At 59.9% G+C, this 10,508-nt stretch overlaps 1 pseudogene; it reads right to left on the bottom strand.

The window, feature by feature from the left end:
- Positions 1-9,549: 9,549 nt before the first annotated feature.
- The window catches only part of LOC129736190 (hydrocephalus-inducing protein homolog), a 59,928-nt pseudogene continuing 58,969 nt past the window's right edge, over positions 9,550-10,508 (bottom strand).

Genomic DNA, 10,508 nt, shown 5'->3' with positions numbered 1-10,508 from the left:
AGCAGCAGGCACCACAGTCAGCACTGCGGGAAAGCTGGGACCCCAGACACCCACCCAGGCTCTCCAATCCCAGCCTGGCCCACAAGAGTGCCTTTATCTCCCTTTCCCAGAAGTGCTGAATTCCCCTTCCAGCATTAGCCACTGGACCCACGCTGCTTCTTGCTGCAGTGTACAACAGCCACAAGAGAATTTGCTAGATGTCTCTGATTTCCTGCATTTTTCCTGAACAGGGCGGGTGTGTAACTCTCTGAATCACTTCTATTTGAAGCAAGGCATTGCTTAGGGTCAACAGTGAAACGAGACACGGGCCATCAAAAGCTGACTACTTTTCCCCTTCTTTGCCATGGTCACGGCCTACCCCACAGACTCGCCCCTGGCCGTGTCGGCCACCGGCTGGGTGAAGGTCATGGCTAACCGGGCAGGGGCTCCTGTGTGGCGCTCATCCAGCCCTGATTGCCAAGGGTGAAGCCTTAGCACCCAGGTGGAATAAAGCCTTCCCAAGCAAGGGTGGTGCTCCAGGGGCACCACAATTCCTGCCGAAGCTCACCACACATTTCATTTCCCTGTGGCGCCTGGCAGGACACGAGCGGCTCTTGACTGCTGCTAGTCCCCCCGTCTTTTGGTAAAAATGGAAGTTTTTCCTCCTGCTGGGCCTGCTCCAGTTCCAGCGCCTTGGGGCCTGAGGCCTGGCACGGCCTGTGTGCCAGAGGCCTTCCGACCGCTAGGCCGGCCTCCACCAAGAGGAGTCTGCCTCAGGCCACAACGGTCATCTCTAGGAAAAACGGCTTCTTTTATCGAGCAGGACCCTGTCCAAACCCCAGGGCAAAGCGCTGGCCGCAGGCGCAGGGAGGTGGCCCTTGCCCCCTGCCCTGTCCTGCGCGGGGCTCCCCGGGGCGAGGCAGGCCCGGCCATACTGGAGAGGGCCCCAGCCCCGCCCCGCAGGCCCCGCCCACTTTCCGTTGGGCTCAGACCGTTGGTCACGGGGAGCCCACGGCCACCACAGGCAGCAGGGCAGAGCCGTGCTGGCACGCAGCGGCGCTGGCAGGAGGCAGCCTCTGGCCCAGCAGCGCTGCCACAGCACCAGCACCCCGCTTCCCAGCCTCCCCGTCGCCGGCTGGGCCCCCTCCTCGCTGCACGGCCAGGGCCCTCCTCTCCCGGGCAGGATGGGCCAGGCCAGCTGCTGCTGCGGCTCCAGGTGGGCTCCCCCCGGGCTCGGGGACACGCGGGCACAGCTGGGCCACGCAGCACTGATGTTGCTCATGCCCGCCGCTCTCTGCTCTGCAGGGAGGCTCTCAGCGACGCCGAGCCGGTGCTGAGCGCGGACGTGCGGCTGACCCGGGGCCGCAAGAGGAGCGAGAGGCGCCTTCTGCTCCTCCACGAGGAACTGGTGGTCGCCAAGTTGCGGTAAGACCCTCAGAGCCCAGATCCTTGCCCCCAGCCCCGGCCCAGGGACACCCTGGCACCAGCCCCAGGCCCCGGCCCCTCGGTGCTGGAGGCACCAATGTCTGTCCCAAGGGCAGGTGGGTGACAGGGCTCTGCGCGTGGGGACCCAGCCCAAGGAGCCCCCCTCCAGCTCAGTGCCCGCCTCTGCTCTCTGCAGACACGGCACCAGCCTGCGCCCACAGCTCCGCCTGGCGCTGGACCAGCTGTGGGTGCTCAGCAGCGGGAAGGAGGCTGCGGGGCAGGATGGACAGGAGGAGGAGGAAGGCACCGATGAGGACAGCACCTCTGTCATCCTCGCCTGGCCCACCGGCTCCTGCATCGCCACTTTTGGGTGAGTCGTGGTCGGGCAGCAGAGGTTCCCAGCCGTGCCCACGCCATCCCATGAACACAGGCCTCTGCCTTGCGTGCAGAGCTGGGCAGGGAGCAGGCAGCCCGGTGGCAGGGAGGGAGGGATGTGGGATGTTTCCCCATCCTGCATCCCCTGGTCACCTTTTGGTCCCCAGAAGGGAAGGGCAAATGCAGCCGCTCAGGCAGGACAGAGCGACCCAGGGCTTGGACAGCGCCTCTGTCCTGCCCCACAGCACAGGGCTGTGCAGGCACCCACCTTTGCCCAGGGCTGGGGGCAGCAGGGCCTGACGCTCTCTCTCCTCTCTATCTGTAGATCCCAGGCACTGAAGGAGCTGTGGGTGGCCACGCTGCTGGGGTAAGCCGGGGGGATGCTCCAGGAGAAGCTGGATGGACGGGGGAACACAGCCCCCAGCTGGGGAAGGTGCCCCCGTGGCTGCGAGCAGCTCTCGGGCACAGCTGCCTGACAAGAGACAAGAGACGGCTTGGGGCTCACCCAGCTCTCTCCCTCTCCCTTCCCGGTGCACAGGACACCAGAAGGACGCAAGGGAGCCCGCGTCACCCATCTGACATCCATCAAGCTCCTGGAGAGGGAGCTGAGCCGCCGCCACGCCGTGAGTGTCTCTCTGCTCTGGGCCCTGTCCCCAAGCACTGCTCCTGCAGCCGAGCAGCAGAGCCATGGCTGCTCACCTTCTTCCCCTCCTTCTCTCCTGCCCAGTGGAGGACACTGTGCACCAGGAGCCTGGAGAGGCTGATGGAGGCACAGGCAGAGGTGAGAATGGCTGCCTTGCACCTGCCTCTGGCTGTGCCGGGATGCGCAGGGACTGGGGTGAGCTTGTGCGGGAGGGACAGAGGGTCTGATGGTGCCACTCAGGGAGCAGAGAGTTTTGGGAAGCCAGCAGCACGCCAGCACGTTCTGACTGGTGACACTGGGAGGAACCCTGCCACATGGGGAAGAGAGCCCGGGAGGGCAGAGGGTCCCAGCTCTGCCGCGCTCAGGCTGCTGGTGGCCCTTTCTGCTGCGGGGCTGCTCTCCAAGCACAGCCCGATTCTTGGTTCTTGCAGGCTCATCCCAAGCAAGGGCCTGCGACGGCTCCATCTGCAAACGCAGGGGGACTTTGCCCCGCACCAGGTGAGTTTGGGAAAGCAAGGCAACCTCCTGCAATGCTGTGCTCACTTGTCCCGAGTGTCGCCATGCAGGTTGGGCAGCCCACGGAAGGATGTCACCTGGACGGACAAGGACAACTGCTGGGCAGTGCCTGCTGGATATGCTTCTGCGGGGACACGGAGCCTCTGCTGCTGCCCGCAGCTTGCAGGAGGGCAGGGCGAAGGCTGGCACAGGCTGACCCCGTGGCACGATGGCTCTCAAGAGCCTCTAAGTCAACACCTCCGAGCCACAGCCGCGGTTCCAGCTGCTGCCTCCCTGCCCATCCTGCCGTACCACACAGCACCGTGCTGCCGGCAGGGCAGCGCAGGGCAGGGCAGGCGCTGGGACCGCTGGCCTGGGGTCTCCATTGGTGGTGTCTTACTCTGTTTTCCTCTGCAGCAGGAGGGAGCAGCAGCAGGAGCAGCACCAGCAGGAGGAGGATGGGGCTGCCTTGGCCCTTCGCCCTGCGGCACACCCCGGCCGCTGCCCAGGCGCCAGGGCAGGCGGGCTCCAGCTGCAGCAGGGTGCTCTTTGGGCAGCCCCTGGCAGCCCTCTGTGGGGAGGACAACACGCTGCCCTGGCCCATCCAGGTAAGCCAGCCTGGACAGACGGGGTCCCCAGCCGTCCCTCCGGCTGCTCTGGAGAGGGCCTGCGTGTCCCCAGCAGCTGCGGGGACAGGGCACTGGGCTCTGCACCCCCAGAACCTGCTTCTGGTCCCAGACCCTTTGTGGTGCTTAGGCAACCACGTCTGGGGCAGAGCTCTGGTCCTTGCCACCGCTTGGTTCTTCAGCCAAGCAAGTGGCCTCCTGCCTCTCCTGCAGGAGCTGCTGGCTGTCCTGCACCAGCAAGGACCAGCAACGGAGGGGATATTCCGAAGAGCTGCCGGTGGGACAGAACTTCGGCAGCTGCGCGAGGCCCTGGACCGCGGCAAGGACATCGACGTAGGAAGCCAGCCTGCGCTGCTGCTGGCCGTCATCTTGAAGGTGAGCACTTCTGACGTGCAGCTGGAGGAGCTCCTGGCTGGCCTGCAGCGTTCAAAGGCTCACCTGCAGCCCTTGGCATTGCAGGACTTCCTGCGAAGCATCCCCACCAAGCTCCTCGTCGTCGACCTCTACGAGGACTGGATGGCAGCCATGGAGAGGGCCAGCAAGCAGGCCAAGGTGGAGGAGCTGAAAGCGTAAGTGTGGGCAGCAGCCTGCCTGGTGAGCAGGGACCGGGAGAGTTCTGGGACCTGCCTGGAAAGGCACGGGCTCCTCAGAAAGCTGTCTTTTCGGGCAGCTGCAAAGCTGTGCAACACGGCCGCTGGCTCCCACCCACCTGGGGCCAGCTGCAGGGACGGCTGTGGGCACCCTCTGCTTCATCAGCCTTGTCTTCCTCTTCCCTCAGGGTGGCCGACAAGTTGCCTGCGGCCAACCTCCTCCTCCTGAAGCGGCTGATGGCCCTGCTGCAGCACATCGGCCACAACGCAGCCACCAGCAGAATGAGCTGCAGCAACCTGGCCATCTGCATCGGGCCCAACCTGCTGAGCCCACCCAACGAGGACCTGCTCCCGCTGCAGGCCATGCTGGCGGTGACCGAGAAGGTACGCCCTACCCAGCAGCCAGTGCTGCCTTCCCGGCCCATCGGAGCTTGGCTGTTGCGAGGTCCCTGGCTGCCTCCTCCCTTGGGCCAGTGCTGGTGGGCTGGGTGCCTGGAAGAGCAACCCCCAGCCGCAGCCGCCTGCGCAGACAAAGGGTCAGCAGTGGGAAAGGCTGCTTGACACGTCTGCAGGCACCTGGCTTGAGACCAAGGCTTTGATGTCTGCAGGTGAACGTGCTGGTGGAGTTCCTCATTGAAAACTGCGGGGACATCTTTGGGGAGGAGGTGGCCGGCCTCTCCCCTCCATCAGCCGAGGAGGTGCCAGCACCCATGGACCGGGGCACAGGTAGGAGGCGGGACTGAGGCTTGTCACAGACACTGGGGCTTGGGATGCCAGAAACCTCAACGCTGACGAGACAAGTGGTGTAGGGCTCGGCTGGGCTTTGCTTAGGTGTTCTTGACTTCCAAGAAGTCGCGCTGCTGCACGTGCTTTTGCTTTCCAGAGCTGCGGTGCGAAGAGCAAAGTGGCCCTGCAGGCACAGCAGAGACCCAGCGTCCGGCAAAAGCCTTTCTGGATGCAGACGCCTCTCTGCTGGGCATCGACAGCGGAGATGGGGGAGACACAGGGGCAGGGCCCAAAGCGGCAGAGGTACGGCAGCTCCACAGACGCTGGGGCAACATGTCTCAAGTGGGACAGTAATTTCCCAGGAGGCCAAGCAGCCGCTGGGCCTCCTCCTGGCAGCCGCTCTCTTGTGCCTTTGGGGTCCCTCCTCTCCCCCCAGAGTGGTGCGTGTTAAGGAAAACTGGAAAGGCTGTTTCTGGAATGCACTTCATTAAGTGTGATCTGCTTCATCAAACAAAACATAGCTACAAAATACCCACAAAAGGACAGAAAGGAGTAGCTGCCACCTTGAGAGGGCTTTTGCTCAAATCCTACTCCGTCGCAGCTTCATCAAGTCTAGGCTGCGTTGGCTGGACTGTGCAAAATGTGCACGATGCAAACCAGCATCTCCTCTGTAGAGCTCATACAGCAATTTGGCAGTCAGGCCCTCACTACCCCAGGCTGTCACTTGCCACCCGTTACCTCCCAAGTTTCTGGTTTAGGCACCTCCAGATTTGCCTCCAGGCATCCCCGAGGGCACGGCAGAGTCCCTGGCACGCCTGCCACAACTGACCAGCCTGCCCCAGGAAACCAGGTAGGAAGAGCTCCCCTTGCCTGACCTGAGAGCTCGCTGCAGGGGCTTGGGGCTTTCCCCATCTCATCACGCTGTGGGATGGAAAGGTTTGCAGGCTCCCACCAGGAGAAGGAAAAGTCAAGGAAAAGGAAGAGAAAAGAAGCCTGGGCAGAGGAGAGGGACAGCCAAGCACAAATAAAAAGGAGAAGAGAGGAAGTGATTTTGTGGACCCAAACCTGAGAAAATGCAGGAAGCTGCAGCACGTCAGGAAGGCCAGGTGCGTACCACGCGCTGCTGCCCATCTTTCCCAGCCCTGAACACGGCCCTAAGTCAGCCCAGCTGGCTGGCAAGGGCCGGCGAGGGCTGGTGCTGAGCAGGGTTTGGGATGAGCCCCACGGCAGCTCCCCGGGGGCTCCCCGTCGAGCCCTGCTGCGCGGCACAGGGGCACTGTCAGCATCCCTGCGCACGCACAGCTCCCTAGGGACATCACCCCTGGGGAGAAGGCACCGGAGCCGGCCTCGAGTGGAGGCCAGCAAGAGCTGTCCCTTCTGGGCCATGAGGAATTCCTCGGAAACAGCGTCCCCCAAAGAGGGGGGAACCAAATCCTGCCTCTTCCTGCCTCTGGGGGCTTATCAGAGCTTTCTGACTCTGTCGTTGCAGGTGCCGACTGATTTTCACCGGCTGAACAGCTGTGACTCCTGGGCCCCTGCAGCTGCTGTTGACAATAAAAGAATCTTTTCCCTCTCCTGACTGTGTCTGCCATAGGGTCTTGTGGAGTGGGGAGCGCTTGTGCTGGGGTGGACCCTCGGGGAGGAGATTGGGATGGTCCCTTGCCCCAGCACCCTTTCCAGCGGGCATCGGGGCTGAGCTGAGGGGCTTTAGGAGGAAAAGCAAAGCACAGAGCCACACAGGAGGGGGGGGTTGGAAGGGACCCGTGGAGGTCCTCTGGGCCAAGCCCTCTGCTCCAGCACGCTCGCCTCGAGCAGGTTGCTGAGAACTGTGTGCCCTTGGCCTTTGAAGATCCCCAAGGACAGAGACTGCACAACCTCCTTGGGCAACCTCTGCCAGCATTTGACCGCCCTGGGGGGAAAAATTTGCCATTTCTATCTCTCCTTTCACTGTACCACATTCCAGAACAGCCACGACATGACAAGCTCCCTACAGCTCTGGCAAAACCAAACTGGGTGGAAATCAGAAACTGGTACTGCTGTATAAGCAGCACAGCCTTTAAACCCAAACCAAGGGTTTAATTCTAAAGGTCAGCTGTTGGAGCACCATGAGGCTCTGGTGGGACAGCTCTGGAAAGAGTTAAGCCTACGCATCTTCAAAAGTTCTGCTCACCTTGGAAGAGGCCACATATGCAGGGCTAGCGCTGCCCGTACCCTGGAAGGTTAATTTAACCCTAATTTCTAAATAGCACTGCAGATACCATTTGAAGGGCACAGCACTGTCTGCCTCTGTCTCACTAGGAGCAAACACTGACCCGCTGGCTAATTATTCAGCTGCTTTGGGGGGGCGGGGGTGGTGGTGGTGGTGGTGTTAATTTGCAGTAGATTTAAAAACCACCCTCTTGCCAATTCAAGTCTGCTCCGACTTCAGTGAGAGCAGCTGGGGAGAACTGCAGTCAATGCTGACATGCTCTTCAAAGCCTTCACTGCCCCCAGCCTGCACGGTTTGCTCAGAGAGCAACAGAATTGCCCGTCAGCCAGAACAAGGAACAGAATCACTAAAGCAGCATCCCCTCATCGGCACTGTTTTTAAGTTTATCTCCTCCGTGTTTTGCTGTCTCTCCATATGGCCGTTTTGTTAATAAAGGCAGTGTCGCCAAAGGCTTGAGGTAATAAACAATTAAATTAGTAAATGAAAAAAATTGTGTGCTAGAGGGGAGAAGCCAGTATGGGAATGGGAACTGCGTGTTCTGCCCTTGCTTACACCACACCTGACCAAGAGCCTTTATACATTGCCTGAAAAATCAGTTATCTGCAGTGAATCCCAGTGACAAGACAAATAGTTACAGCTTTTTTTCTTTTTTTAAAAAACAAACAAAACTTGGTCTCTTCTGCAAGGTCAGCTCCAGTTGAATGTGACAGCAGCGCATCCCTGGGAACGCCGAAGGGGATCTGCACTGAGCCACCAGGCACCCTCCTGAAGACGAAGCAGCTGGCTGTACGACCGCTGCTGGAAACCAGGCAGCAGCGAGCTTCACCTGGAGCACAGGGCTCTGGATCAGGGAGGTCAGGGACCAGGCTGAAGGAGACAGGACCCCGCATTACGACTGTCATGAGAAGAGGAAATCCCAAGGAAGGTCTTCTGCCTCCTCCCTCGTTACAAGGCGCTGGGAAACCATTTGCGCCCTGTGGCAGCACATAACAGACCCAGCACGGGGGTTATGCAGGCAGAAAAAAGCTGCCACTGATTAAGAAACCTTACACCCTAGGCCTGTCTCTTCTTTCCTGATCACAGAGACGTGACATGCAGCTGCCTTCTGTGGTGCCAAGAGATGTCAGCCTTAGCAGCCACATAAAACATCTCCGAGAAGACAGCATGACAAAGAACAAGTAGGAAATGACCTAAGAATGATGCTTTTTCCTTTCTGCAGGGAGAGCAAACACTTCCATCAGTCCATAACAAGCCTTTGGCACTTGTCAATACGGCAAAAATCAGGCACTTAGGGAGGCAGGAAAAGAAGATGACAATGGAGCAAGGAGGAGAAACAGCCACTTTTGTCAGCAGGTTACATCAGCCCCCAGCTAAGCTGCAACAGCTCCTTCATGTTGACTCATTCCTCCAGTCTTTTTTTACCCAAGACAGACACAAATCCTCCCCTTGCTGGATCCAGAGGATTCCCTAACACGCTGGGCTGCCTGGCAGCTGGGAAAGCAATCTGACAGGGAAAAGCACACCCGACAGACACAGGATTTGACAGTGTGAGCACAGGACGACACACTGGTCCCAAGGGTCGCAGATCTGCAGACAGCCTGGCAAGCAGGGATAAGCCAACCGAGGACGCAGGTATGCAGTCCCTACACCCCTCTTCCAACCCAAAAAGCCCCGTCTCAACACACAGATTTGGCGGGTTTTTACTTATTTTCTTCTGGTGGCAGAGATACTCCCTCCCTGCTGCTCCCTGCAACTGAGAATAGAACAGACACAACTCACCCAGCAGAGAGGAGAGGGGTACAGGGAAGCTGGTGCCTGAGGGGGACTGCAAGGAATTCCTGAAGTCACTATCCCAAAGTGAAGTTCACCACAAATCATGCTGGCTTGCTCAGGTAATGATCTTGTCTCCCACAACGCCAGCAGCAAGCTTGCCTTAACAGGAAGAGCAATTATCACTCGAGGGTTAAGAGTACCACCGGGGTGGCAGCACGGCCACCTGCATTACAGCATTTTCCTTTTCTGTTTCAAACAAGACACCAGCCTTTCGTTTGCCCTGTTGCCGCCCCTTAAATTAACCTCATTCAGTTTGTCAGGCTGTCCGTCAGTCTGCATAACATTCCCGATGCAACGCTCCTGTGAAAATTTCAGTCGATAACTCGCTCTTTCAATTGGAGACCATGATCTCTGAGCCTCACAGCCACCGTTTGCAGATTGGCCAACAAATGGGAGACAGGGAAATGACGGCTCACCCCCCTGCAGCAACCTCCAAGCAGGAATCAGAGCAGCGGCTTTGGCGCTTTAGAGGACACAAGGCTTGGGTTCAGGGACACGGGGGAATGAAGGATGCCCGTGTCACCCATCAGCTGGGCTAAGGCACAGCGCAGCCTGCTCCGCTCTCAGGTGGACACGTGCACGTCACCCTGACACCCGACTGCATCCCAGGCTTTATCTCCACAATTATTCAGTCCCCTCTGCTTCCCGTCAAGGAGCTGCCAGGCAGCGTAAGGCAGCCAAGGGCAAAACTTCAACTGGGGCAGCAAAAGAGCGGCAGAGCAGGCAGCTGCTGAGGGCCAGGGCGCAGCTCGGGCACATCTCGCCCACGCCCGCGCTGCTCCCATCAGGCAGCCTCAGCAGCACCGTGCCCGGAGTCTGTCTGAAGAGCCTTTGGTGAAGCGGCTGATGGAGCAGGTTCCCAGGACCTGCCTCCTGGCACGTCTCCATGAGAGCAGCAGCTGCCCTGAAAAGCAGAGATGCTCACCATGGGGGAACTCAGCCCCGTGGAGTCAGCGGGGGGATCATCACACACACAGAGTCACAGAGCGGCTGGGGCTGGCGAGACCTCTGGAGATCATCTGGTCCAAGCCACTGCTCAAGCAGAGCCCGTCTTTATTGCAGGGAAAGAAACCGTCCCTGAGCCGCCTCGTATTACTGCTCTAGTGACTGATCAGCCCCAGGACTGGCAGAGATGGCGGTGAAGCACGACAGGCTTTATTGCCCAGTCCCATGGGTTAGGGCCCTGAGGCAACGGAGGGGCAGATGTACCCTGCAAGCCCCCCGGCTACACCGCGAGCTGCCCGGGGAGGAGGGAGGCATTGCACCGGGGCAGCAGGACCCGAACAGCTCTGCGGGTCACTGCCTGCGACAGGCATGCAAACCCATCATTTCAACACCAGTACCAGCCATCCCTGGTGGCTTGCTCTCGCCACAGGTGGAAAGCGGGTTTTCATGGTGGATTCAAAGAAAGCTGCCCTGGGAATCCCTCCCCCACTTGGAGGTTACTGTTGTCCCCCAAACAGCTGGAAAAGCAGCAAGGAGGAAATTTGCCCCCCTCCCCCTTGGCCCAGGAGGCTGAGCCTGGCCTCTCGCACGCTGCCTGATGCTTTACCCGCAGACCCAACCAAGCCCACAGAGCCAGGCCTGGGTGAACCAGCTCCACAAAT

This window comes from Falco cherrug, chromosome 5 (genome assembly GCF_023634085.1).
Source record: "Falco cherrug isolate bFalChe1 chromosome 5, bFalChe1.pri, whole genome shotgun sequence".
Taxonomy (NCBI): Eukaryota; Metazoa; Chordata; class Aves; order Falconiformes; family Falconidae; genus Falco; species Falco cherrug.
Note: the sequence above shows the minus strand (reverse complement) of the source record. Positions and strands in the feature narration are given on the sequence as shown.